Below are 14,088 nucleotides of genomic sequence, written 5' to 3'. Positions count from 1 at the left end.
AGTACTGGACTTGGAAATTACAGTGTTGTGTTTGTGATTCTAATGATGACGCGAGGGAAATGTGTAAAGGAGTTTGCAGATACCTGGCCATTATACGTATTTCCAAAGAATTTCAGTGACGCCGCGTCCACCATGAGAACATCGTTGCACAGTTCAGTGACCATGAACGAAACACTGTCAACTCTCCTTCCTGTGCTAGGCAAACTGAGGCACTGAAAACTGCTTCCACGTCAAGGACTCTATCCAGCTATCTCTCAGACAAATACAGTCGCATTAGCGTACTTCGGTAAACATGGGGCGCAGGTGAGGCATGTAGTCAGGTTTTCATATCTGGATGACTAAAATGAGACATAAATGTGTTGTAGAGCAGAATGAGCAATATGCCTAAACAGAATCGTAAGTAAGGAAAGACAATAAAACTGGGACCAGAGAGAATATTAGCCTTTACAGGAAAACCTGCAATCTAGTTCTTATATAAGTGCATTATGTAATGTCTGTTAATACTGCTGTATTTGTTATTAGAATTGTTATATTCATTTTGGTAAAAATCCAAGGAAAGTAAACATTTTGTAAAAAACGATTCATTTTGGTAGAAATCCAAGGAAAGTAAACATTTTTTTTTCATCTAGGAAAGCATGGGTACACAGTATGAACGAAAAGGAGAACTACGTAAACAAGAACCTGGAAGTGATAGACAAAGCCGTGTTCAGAAAAAAAATTATAAATACATAGTCACTGAGATCAAAATTGCTGGAAGCAAAGTGCTTTCTGATAGGGAATGTGCATAGTTGAGAACCGAGAAAACTCGAAATTTAATTGCATCAGCTTTTACACTGAGTATCAAATAACGGCCTAAATACATAACACAGAACTGAGGAAAATATAGAAGCGTAGATAAATCTTTACTTGGAAGGAAGTGCTTCTGTATGATGGAATAATGTTGTGTCGGTATAAGTTGAGTGGCTTATGCTCTGGATAAATACAACTTTGAATATGCACTTTCACCGTCCTTCATGATGTTGAATTACGAGAATTATAGGATCGTCCGTGGGGGGGCTTCATGTGTTGCCAGCGGAAGGCGTTATGTCAGCTGACATTCAAAACCAGCGGATCGATCACCAAAAACTACACGCAGAACGGTTGTTACTTCTTGCTCACAGTTCGTCGCAACAGGTACAAGATGTGATTAAATTAAAGTAAATCCTACAAATGAGACGGCAGACTGATTCGTGACCCATTTATAGCACGATCGTAGGCCAAGGAGACCGAGGGGACATCCTTAATTCATTAATACTGCATGGAGCATCACTGTAACCGCGAAAGAATTTATGGCAAGAAAAAGACTGATTTACTTATTAGGTGCCTAGGTGGTAGAAGGAAAGAGATCCTCTGTATTTTGTTCCCTCGTTGAAGATGATCATACTTCTTTTTTGTTGACCGTGATTTCTCGCCAACAAAGAGCACAGGTGGTAGGCGACCAGCGATGTGACGGTATGACCTGTGGCCATCAGGCTCTCTGAATATTTATTCCGTTGAATATGACTGGAATTCACTTTTGAGGCTATGGCGACCAAGTCAGTACCTCCTCTGTGACCTAAAATCATCACGAATATTTCCGTTTTGCGTACCGACGGAATACCAGTTAACAGAAAATAAATTAGTGTTAAAGTCACATCCCGTTAGCTAGGTGCAGCTACAGTTATTTCACTTGTTTCTGGTCTTTAATGATTGGAAAAGTCTATCCGCTCACTTCATACACAAAAGAATTACAGAGAATATGTTAAACCAAATTTTGGTATGAAGTTCATCTCTTGCACGGAGTTTCAACGTTTTATTTCTCAAATAAATATGGAATAAAAACAAAACGTCTACGGGCTCCTTCAAATGCTGTAATTTATTATAAGAACACGTACCATTACCCAGGTATTAAGACGCACTAAGCAGGTGTTGACTCAAGCATCCTAGCTAAAGACGCAGTCAGCAGTTGACAAAGGGCAGTAACGAAACAAAACCTCTGGTGGACAGCGCAAGCTCCATACGCTTGCATTAGCTATCATTGACAAAGTTGCGAATTATCCCGACAAAATCTGCAGCGAGAATACATCAAGTGAAAGTACCGCTCCAGAAATCAGTTGCGACTTTCATGATGAAACCAACGATAAAAAGCAACTACGACGACTACCGACGGCAGTATTAACTGCCATACTTACAAGGGAACATTCCCAAGTGTCAATAAACGATCTTGATGAAACTTTGCGGATGTTTATAGGGGCAAAATAATGCAATACGTATTTTTTGGATTTTTTACTATTTGACTTTTAAGGTGTAAGTACACCCCGAGAGGTAATGTGGCTTATTAGGTTTGGAGGAGGCAATATTTTCGAAAGATTGATACGTACAAAATGTTTCCCACATAAAATTTGATGTATAATTAAAGTTATAGGAAACTGCATATTCGAATTTTGTAATAATCTTAAATTTTGCAAAATATTCCAGATCCATTAACTAATTTTTAAAAATTAATACTTTTTTTTCAACTTAAATGAAAGAGGCTTTCATGCCACATACGTCAATGTGCAATAAAGCTAGTTCTGAAACTGTATTTTTGGAAAATAAACTGTACACAGTGTGCTGTCAGAATATTTTCAAAATAACTAATTGAAATTCGTTATTAGTTTAGTTATTTATATTACTCACATTTATTTTACGTTTTAAATTATTGTTTACAAGTATTTTCAGTGTACCTAACTGAAATTCATTGTTTGTTTATTTATTTCACCCATCTGTTTTATGTTTTAACTTATTGTTTCATGTTATACTTTAATTTTTGTTTTTCTTCTGCTTTTTAGTTTACCGTACACATACATATATTCTGTTGATTGAATAACACATTATAATGACAGACAATCATAACAGTAATGACAATCTGAAAAAACTGCTTGAAACACATTTCCTTACACCAAGCGCATAAAATGATCAAAATTTCTTCACATAATATATGGGAGGAAGAACACAATAACAAACAAAATTCAGCTGGATTCCTGATTTTCGCCAGTGGTCCTCTAAATATCCTGATTTGTATCAGGCATATTTCAAGTACATTGGTAAGTCAAGGCGAAAAGAACTGATTATGTACTAGTGACTGCAGCTTAATTAATTTGTTTCTCAAATGGAGATGGACATCAAAATAATTCAGCAGAACTAAATATGAAAATCTCCTCAGAGACTTTTTCTGACATCGATAGCCGTATATATCTCACGAGTGAACCTGCGCCGTCGAGCCCTTGGGCATCACTAGATGAACAATTTCCTTGTCCTCAGGTACCATTTTTCTTCTTCACTGGCGAAGAGAACATCTTTTGCCCTAGTTCAGACATTTGTTTTCCAGGTTTCGATGCTGTCACAAGGACTTTTGGGGCTTCAAGACGAGGTTTTCGAATTCTCGATCGAAACTCGCCATTAGTTTCTTTTAAACATGTAAAAAGACATGTGATCAGTGTAAAAAATTGTTTTGACCGTCATACTTGTTCATCTGGTGATCCTAACGGTCTCGACGTCACAGGTGCAGTCGTGAAATGTATCCAGCTTTCGATGTTGTAAGAACCTTCTGAGAAGATCTTCGGATCCAGTTCCGTTGAATGATTTGATGTCAATCTCCACTTGAGAAACAAAGTAATTAAGCTGCAGTCACAAGTACATAATCAGTTCTTTTCGCCAATTCTCACAAATGTGCTGAAGAGGCCTGATGTAAATTGGGATATTTAGAGGATCACTCGCGACAGTTAGAAATCCTGCTGGGTTTTGTTATTTATTGTGTTCTCTGTAATGTATATAACATGGAGAAATTTTGATCATTTTATGCTCATGGTGTAAGAAAATGTAATTTTTAAGCATTATTTACAGATTATTAATACTGTAATGAGTCTGTATCAATTAACAGAATACACGTATGTGAAACGGCAAATTAAAAAAACGAAGAAAAACAAAAAACAAAAACAAAATGAATGAAAAACCTAAAAACAATAATTTAAAACGTAAAGTAAATGTGAGAAATATAAATAACTAAACCAATAACGAATTTCAGTTACGTATGTTGACAATATTCTGACAGCACACTGTACAGTATATTTTCCAAAAATGGTTTTTCAGAAAGCAACTTTACTGTACATTGATGTAAGTAGCTTGAGAGCTTCTTTCATTTATGTTGAAATAATAGATTTCATTCTACAAAATTAATATTGGTGGTGGTGTATTCTGCAAAATTTCGAATAACTACAAAATTCGGTTACACAGTTTCCAAGAACTTTAGTTACACACCAAATTTTATATGAAAAACAATTTTTTTGTATGTACCATCGCTTCGAAGACAACCCTCCAAACTTAATATGCCAAATCATGTCTTGGGATGTGTTTTATCCCTTAAAACTGAAACTGGGCACAAACTAAAACTAGGTATTGCATTATTTAGCCCTGTCTATACACCCGCTTTATTGACACTTCGGACTCTTCCCTTGTTAGAAGCGGTCTAAGTATATACTCCTGGCCTCACCACAGCTCCTTAGTTGTTTGTGGGAGACTGGGGATGGCGATGTTACTAACAAAAGTTTAATATCGTTATTACAAGTGGCAGAAAACCCTTGTCGCCAATGGTGTGGTTGAGAATATACTTCCGTCGGCCCCATGTGAGGTAATTAGGTTTCTGTTACAGTGAACGAACCCACAACTCTTGGCGTAGGGATAGTGTCCTTCACTAGTAATGAAAATTCGAGCTCAGTCACTACTTAGATTTGGTATAATAATCATTATCAAGTGCGACAAAAGACTTCCTTATAAGGACTCATCCTCACTCTGCTAACGACCACGTCAACGGAGGGTGGAGGATCGGGCAGAGGTTCAGTGCAGTTTCTTGTCCTTGAGGTAGAGAACTGATGTAACAGTCACTAATGATCTACAGAGTGAGGATGCAGGAGGCAACTGATACCAGAGAATTAAAGGAACACGATGTCATAATGTGTATCCAAAGAACTTGTGGTCTGTGACTGAAGAAGTATCACTGTGATCTCTCTGTTGACAAAAAATTCGAGATTAATCCCAAATTCGAACCGACGAGTGGAATCGGTCAAAGTGGAGGTAAGCATTAGAAAGGGGCTGAGTAACCATCAAAAGGATACCATAACGTGCTGCGAGTCGAAGTGCAACATGTCCGAAGATGAAATGTGACGGAAAGGTGCAGAATTTCAAAACAGCAATGCTGGGTCTCAGTCTAAATGTAGTGGATCCAGTGAAGTTATATGGAGAGAAGACGATTTTTGGTCAAATGAATACAGGATAACACTAATAGCAACAGAGGAAGGTAAAATTGAAGTAGCATTTGTTATGAGTAGGCAGGTAGGACAGAGAGTGAGTTATTGCAAACAGTTCAGTGACAGGTTGTTGTTATCAGAATCGACAGAGAAGCAAGACCAACAACAATAGTTTAGGTAGAGATGCCGACGTGACAAGCAGAAGATGAAGTAATACAAAAAGTATATAAGGATATCCAATGGGTAATTCATTGCGTAAAAGGAGATTATAATCCGATAACCGTGGGAGATTCGAACGGTGTATTATGGGGAGGAACGGAAGAACGCATAGCTGGAGAATGTGAGCTTGGCAGTAGGAATGAGAGAGGAGAAAGATTAAATGAGCGCTGCAATAAATTGCAGATACTAAAGTGAACACAGTTCTGGAAAAGCGAGAGGGAAAGAGCTGCAGTATACTAGGAAAAGTCGAGGAGCTACAGGAAGATTCTACTGGTCATTATATCAAGGTCAGATGGAGATTACGAACTCAGTTACTGGATTCTAAGGCATACCCATGATCAGACATATGAGGGACGTTTGAAAAGTCTGTGCAAAAATAAAAACTACTTCCGTGTTTGGGGTAAACCTTTTCTATTTTTCGACATAATCTACCTTTAGACTTATACACTTCGACCAACGCTGTTCTATTTTGTTCATCCCTTCCGAATAATAGGAATTGTCCACGTCTGTAAAATAGCTATTAGTTGCTGCAATCGCCACCTCGTTTGAATGAAGTCTTTGTCCCGCCAGCCATTTCTTCAAATTGGGGAACAAATAGTAGTCCGAGGCAGCCAAGTCTCGAGAATAGGGGGATGTGAAACGAGTTGGAATCCTATTTCCTTTCATTTTGCGACCACAACTGCTGAGGTGTTTGCTGGTTCATTGTCGTGATGGAAAAGGACATTTTTCGGTCCAATCGCCGGCGTTTTTCTTGCAGCTCGGTTTTCAAACGGTCGAAAAACGATGAATAATATGCTCCTGTAATAGTTTTACCCTTTTCCAGATAGTCGATGAGAATTATCCCTTGCTAATCCCAAAAGACAGTCGCCATAACCTTTCCAGCCGAGGGAATGGGCTCCGCCTTTTTAGTGCAGACTCTCCCTTCGTAACCCATTGTTTAGATTGTTGTTTGGTCTCAGTAGTATAGAAATGTATCTATGTTTCATCTACAGTGTCGAAAAGAGCTTCAAGTCCTGCGGATTCGTACTGAACAGCTGCAAACCATCCTTGCAACACTTCACAGAATTCCGTTTTTGGTCAAGCGTGAGCAATCGCGGAACCCATCTTGCGGATAGCTTTCTCGTGTCCAAATGTTCATGAAAAATATTATGTACCAGTTCATTAGAGATGCCCACAGCACTAGCAATCTCACGAACCTTAACTCTTCTGTCATCCATCATCATATGATGGATTTTATCAATGATTTCTGGAGTTGTAACCTCCACAGAGCGTCCAGAACGTTCAGCATCAGTTGTGCCGATACGGCCTCTCCAAAAATTTTGAAACCACTTACAAACCGTTCTAATCGAAGGTGCAGAGTCACCGGAATGTTTATCAAGCTTCTCTTTAGTCTCCTGAGGCGTTTTGCCTTTCATAAAGTAATGTTTAATCACCACACGAAATTTCTTTTCGTCCATTTTTTTACACTCACTTGACTTCCTTGATTCACATGAATGCCAAACACAAAGAAATAGACAAAAATGGCTGAAACTTGGTGTGCGTTCTTTCCAAAGATGCTACTAATTAACCATGACCTCGATACGCGGCGGTGGTGCCATCCCTCGGACTTTGAACGGACGTTTCAAACGCCCCTCGTACAGTTGGATCACAATTCAATAATGATGAAGAGCAGATAGAAGATTATCGAACGTGTCCGGGGAAGTCTACGTGCAAATAAGGGGGGTACCAAAGTGTTGAGGAATCACGAGATGCGTCTGAAGTTCTCTAAGGTTGACAATACTGCCTCAATGAATACCACACTAGCCAGTTCAGTTGAAGAGGAATTGTCATCACTAGAAAGAGCAGTTACTGAAGTTAAACTGGCATGTATAGATTGAATGAAGGTATAACGCGACGGACTGAAGGTGTTTTTTGGCCTACATGACGCCGAGTTCTCTGATTATAGTGAGCATGGAGCTCCCAACTGTCACCCCTGGATATATGTGTGGTAATAGCCCCTGGCGGGAAAATCGCAAGTTGTTAATCTGAAAGTAATAAACGTTCCAGAAGTGGTGCTAGAGAATAATACTGAAAATTAGGTGGGCTGATAAGACAAGAAATTATGGAAACCTTGAGTAGAATGAGGGACAAACGCACATGCCTAAGGAAGTGAGATGTACATCTCATGTGAAAATTAACATGACTTGTATAGTTTTTGTAAAAGAGAAAGAGGCCTGGCTTTTGTTGAGGGATTTGGTAGTCACTTGTTGGCTGATTTCGAAATTAATCAGTTGGAGACAATAGGAACTCCAGCATACTCTAAATTGTGATCCAAGAGCTCTCTCTGAGAGGAATTTTGGGACACACTGGGCGTGTTCTAAGAGCGGCGCCATTCGTGCTAAGTATTATATTCCATGTCAGTGCAGTAGCACCCGGGAACACGTAAATACGCTTAGCACTCCGTCTTCAGACCACAAGTAGCCCATCGGGACCATCCGACCATAGTGTCATCCTCAGCTTAGGATGCGGATAGGAGTGGCGTGTTGTCAGTACACCGCTGTCCCGGTCGTTATGATGGTATTCTTTGACTGGAGCCGCTACTATTCGGTTGAGTAGCTCCTCAATTGGCATCACGAGGCTGAGTGCACCCGAAAAATGGCAACAGTGCATGGCGGCCTGGATCGTCACATATCCAAGTGCCGGCCACGCCCGACAGGGCTTAACTTCGGTGATCTGACGGGAACAGGTGAACCGGTTTATCCGGTGCGGCAAGGCTTTTAAATACAATTAAGTGTCAAACGAAATAAGCGTCAAACTAAAAAACTACAAAGAACGAAACTTGTCTAGATTGAAGGGGAAAACCAGATGGCGCTATGGTTGGCCCACTAGATGGCGCTGCCATAGGTCAAACGAATATCAACCGGCGTTATTTTTTTTTTAACAGGAACCCCCATTACTTATTACATATTCGTGTAATACGTAAAGAAATATGTATGTTTTAGTTGGACCACTTATTTCGCCTTGTAATAAGTCAAAAACATATGGCTCACAATTTTAGACGAACAGTTGGTAACAGGTAGGTTATTTAAATTAAAATACAGAACGTAGGTACATTTGAACATTTTATTTCGATTGCTTCAATGTGATACATGTACCTTTGTGAACTTATCATTTCTGAGAACGCATTCTGTTACAACGTGATTACCTGTAAATACCACATTAATGCAATAAATGCTCAGAATGATGTCCGGCAGCCTCAATGCATTTGGCAATACCTGTAACGACATTCCTCTCAACAGCGAGTAGTTCGCCTTCCGTAATGTTCGCACATGCATTGACAATGCGCTGACGCATGTTGTCAGGCGTTGTCGGTGGATTACGATGGCAAATATCCTTCAACTTTCCCCACAGAAATAAATCCGGGGACGTCAAATCCGGTGAACGTGCGGGCCGTGGTATGGTGTTTTGGTGACCAATCCACGTCATGAAACATGCTATTCAATACCGCTTCAACCACACGCGAGCTATGTGCCGGATATCCATCATTTTGGAAGTACATCGCCATTCTGCCATGCTGTGAAACATCTTGTAGTAACATCGGTAGAACATTACGTAGGAAATCAGCATACATTGCACCATTTAGATTGCCATCGATAAAATGGACCAATTATCCTTCCTCCCATAATGCCGCACCATACATTGACCCGCCAAGGTTGATGATATTCCACCTGTCGCAGCCATCGTGGATTTTCCGTTGTCCAATAGTGCATATTATGCCGGTTTACGTTACCGCTATTGGTGAATGACGCTTCGTCGCTAAATAGAACGCGTGTTAAAAATCTGCCATCGCCGCATAATTCCCCTTGTGCCCAGTGACAGAACTGTACACGACGTTCAAAGTCGTCGCCATGCAGTTCCTGGTGCATAGAAATATGGTAATGGTGCAATCGATGTTGATGTATCATTCTCAACACCGACATTTTTGAGATTCCTGATTCTCGCGCAGTTTGTCTGCTGCTGATGTGCGGATTAACTGTGACAGCAGCTAAAATACCTACTTGGGGATCGTCATTTGTCGCAGGTCGTGGTTGACGTTTCACATGTGGCTGAACACATCCTGTTTCCTTAAATAACGTAACTATCAGGCGAACGTTCCAGACACTTGGATGATGTCGTCCAGAATACCGAGCCGCATACATAGCACACGCCCGTTGGACATTTTGATCACAATAGCCATACATCAACACGATATCGACCTTTTCCGAAATTGGTAAACAGTCCATTTTAATACGGGCAATTTATTACGAAGCAAATACCATCCGCACTAGCGGAATGTTACGTGATACCACGTACTTATAAGTTTGTGACTATTACAGCGCCATCTATCACAGAGCGAAAAAAGTGGTCCAACTAAAACATTCATATTTCTTTACGTACTACAAGAATATGTAATAAAAATGAGGGATCGCATTTGAAAAAAACGCAGTTGACATCCGTTTGACCTATGGCAGCGCCAACTAGCGGACCAGCCATAGCGCCATCTGGTTTCCTCCTTCTAGCTACACGAGTTTCGTTCTTTGTAGTTTCTTCGTTTGATGCTGATTTTGGCCCGGTCACTATCAATGGACCACCCTTTATGTAAATTATCTGCATGCTGGTTTTGCTTGTCTGGTTACCGAGTTACGCGATTAAAAATTCATGCTCATAGGATTCCTTAAGCTGGAAAAAGCGTTCTACAGCGTTAAATGCTGCAAGATGTTCGACATCCCGAGAAAAATGGAACAATCTGCAGAGAGGGACTAGTAATATACAATGTGTACAAGAACCAAGACGGAACAATACGAATCTAAGACCAAGAACAAAATAGAATTAAAAAGGAGGTAAGACAAGCATGCACCTTTCGCCTCTACTGTTCAGTCTATAGATCGAAGAAGCAATGGTGGAAATAAAAGAAATGTTCGAGAGTGGGATTAAAATTTAGGTTTCAAGCATATGAGTGATAAGATTCACTGATGACATTGCTATCCCCAGTGAAGATAAAAAGAATTACAGGATAATTTGAATGGAGTGTAGATTGTATTAAGTACAGAATATGGATTGAGAGTTAATCGAAAAAAGACGACAGTAATGAGTGGCAAAAGGAATGAGATTACCGATAGTACAGAATACGGACCGAGAGTTAATAGAAGAAAGACGACAGTAATGTGTGGTAAAAGGAATGATAGGACATCACACACATCCATGCCCCAGGCAGGATTCGAACTTGCGGCCATAGCGGTAGCACGGTTCCAGACTGAAGCGCCTAGAACCGCTCGGCCACCGTGGCCGGCACCAACATGAAAGCAATCGAGCATTTATGGGGCACATTAAAGAAGACATCTAGTGTACAGAATCCTGTACCAGTAACACTTCTGTAATTATGAAAGATTATGGAGGCAACATGGTTCAGTGTTCCTGCAGGGAACATCCATCGACTTGTTGAGCCCATGCCACGACGAGATGCTGCATTACTCCGGGCAGAAGGAGGTCTGACACGATAGTATTAGCTTAATTTATCTTGCTTTCGCGTTTAATTAATTTACTTCCGTTTTTAAATTGATTAATTTCTTCTCTATTCCAATAAAAGAAATTTATATCTAAACAATTTATCTTCGTTTCCAGTTTAATTTTTAGTAGTCGATTTTTCCGACCACTTCAGTGAGGATTGAATTTTTGTGTGTGTAGCGAATAACCATCCCATTACCGTGTATTAAAAAAAGGTGAATTTTTGTTGAGGTGCCGAATCAGAAGGGTTCTATATTTTTTCTTAAGGAAAGTTTTTATGAAAATCCAGAGACTGAAAATTTAGTCATTACAGATCTTAAACAAACAACAACAAATAAAAATTTAATCCTTCTCCAGTAAATTCGACCACCACTGTGCTCTTTTACAGCTTCTTCCTATGGAAATTCATCTTTACAATGTTTATCGATATCTATTTCGCTTTCTGTGCTAGAATCCAATTCGTTTTTTTTTTTTTCAAATAAAATTTATTAGTTCCCTTAAGAATTTTTTTTTATATATTCTCTCTAATGTGTTTATTTGAATCTTTTAATTCTGCAAATGCATCATTTTCTTTATGGTAAACTGTAATTTTTACACAACTATTTTTAAGTAAAATCAAATCCAAACATTCTATTTGGTATTCTTCATCTAACAAACTACTTAATTTTTCTCTTCTATCTTGGTAATGCATTTTACTCTTGTAGGATAGGACTAATATTTTAGCATTTCTGTCCTCCTCCATTTATCACTACAAACTTTTAAAATCATTTTATAATTCTGTTTAACATCAAGTAAATCTGCATTATTGTAGGTACCTAAATTTTTAGATAGCTAAAATTCCATGTGAATTTTCATTTATATTCAAGGCACTAAATGTTTAGTGCATGGGATGCTCCTCTCTGGAAAATTAAAACTGTATTAATTTTCCATTAAAATAAATAGAGAACTAAATATTCCTAAAGATGCTGCTCCTTGGGAAACACATGTATTTGTTTACATAACTAAGGAGACTATAATAAAAGAATGGTTTATGTTATTGTTTAGTTATTTAGAATGTAATATTTACCATATTTATTGTGTAGAAGATGGAAATTTAATTTGTCCTTGTTCTATTTTTGGAGATTATTATATTCGTAAATATACAGCAAGTTTGGTTGGATTTAATTACTAATATACACCATTAATGTAAGATTTTAAACATAATTATATAGTTATTCCACAGAAATTCGAAACATCTGAAATAGACACCACTGCAAGCATATGAATAGAAAATTACCTTTACTTTTCCTTAAAGTTGTAACATCCAAAATAAGTGGATGCAATAATATCCATTAGTAATGTTAGATTTTTGAAACTGTAATTTCAAACAGTTAAATAGAAAAGTTTACATTGACATGGTAAATCGCCACCACTAAATAACTCATGATAATATAAAAATGTAATATGAATTAGGTGTAGGATATTTCCACACCTCTAATATGACAAAAAAGTTAAACAAGAAACACTTATCTTTCTTGATGTTTATTCAATGTTGTATTATTTTCTTCGATCTTAACTTTAATCTTACAATTTAGATATATTTTTCTATCCTGTATTTAGTTTTCTAACCAATTATTAGATATGTAATAGGTGTTTATATTTGTGCCACATTTTTCGATGGCAATATTGGAAATTATTGGTTCTAATGACTCTTCTAGATCTTCTAGTCATTTATAGTTTGTTACTTTTATTTTTCCTAATAATTGAACCATTTTTATATATTTGATTGTTTCTCCAACTTCTTATTTCTACAATAAATTCTCTTTGTTTATGAAAATTGAGGTTATGAATTTCCATTATAAGTTGAAACACCATCTGTTTGTATTTCCATAAATGTTTCTTCCTTGGGATGGTAAAATACTTCTAATTCTTGCCTAGAATTATTATATGGATTAAAAACAATCTTTTTCTTTTTTTAAAAATATTGCTAGTTTTCTTAAGTTCTATAAATTTCTTTTTATTGGTACCTTTAACAATATATACAAATATTTTACCATTTTGTACATCCATTACACCTACTTACGGAAATTTGCTTTTATTGTTTGCCACAACAGCAAAAACTTTATAAATTCCACTTTTTGGAAAATGTATCCCTTGTCATTTAAAATAATTTTTTATTTATTCTTCTATTTCTCTTATTTTTCGTTTCTTCTCCAAAATATTTTTGTATTCTTTCTTTAAAGTATGTGCTTTATCGAAATATCCCAGTTCTCTTTCCTTTATATTTATATTTTCCAATTCTTGCTTCCTTTTTTTAGTCGATTCTAAGTATACTACATTATCCTTTAATAAGATATGGGAAGAGCTTGCTGAAATTATTTATTCTCTTTTGAGATCCAAGTAAAATGATATTATTTGCTTTTATTAATAGCAATTCTTCAATATTTATAGTAGAAAAATGCAAGGGGGCGACTTTAGAAAGTACTTACAAAGACGCAGAGAAACAAAATAAAAGAGTTAGATCTTTTTGGACAAGTCCGTCAGTGTAATAAAACGAAGGACTTGAGCAGCTGCTTGAGTGTTATCAGCTAAGAATTCCTGTAAGGTAGGCAGCACACATAGGTCAACACGAGAGTGAATAAAATGGGGACCGGACAATAAAACATGGCGCACCATCAATGGATGACCACAGGGGCACTGCGGGGCAGAGTCACTGGACAACAGGTAGCGGTGGCTAAATCGGCAATGCCCAATCAGCAACCTGGCCAAAATGACCTCCTCTCGCCGGGAAGGGCATGAGGAGGTCGTCCAAGCTGTCGGGATCGGTTTGATGGCCCTAAGCTTATTTTCATGGAGAGAGGGGCAAGCCTCATGCCACAATGATGAAACGCGCCGACAAAGAACCCCACTAACATCAGTTGATGGGACACAAAAGGAAGCTGGCCGAGGCAGAAGGACAGCAGCCTTGGCCGCAGCATCAGCAGCTTCATTCCTAGGCACACCAACGTGGCCAGGAATCCACAAAAAAAGGACACGATTGCTGGTAGCAGCTAGCGACTGAAGG

This window comes from Schistocerca nitens, chromosome 4 (genome assembly GCF_023898315.1).
Source record: "Schistocerca nitens isolate TAMUIC-IGC-003100 chromosome 4, iqSchNite1.1, whole genome shotgun sequence".
NCBI classification, from domain to species: domain Eukaryota; kingdom Metazoa; phylum Arthropoda; class Insecta; order Orthoptera; family Acrididae; genus Schistocerca; species Schistocerca nitens.
Note: the sequence above shows the minus strand (reverse complement) of the source record.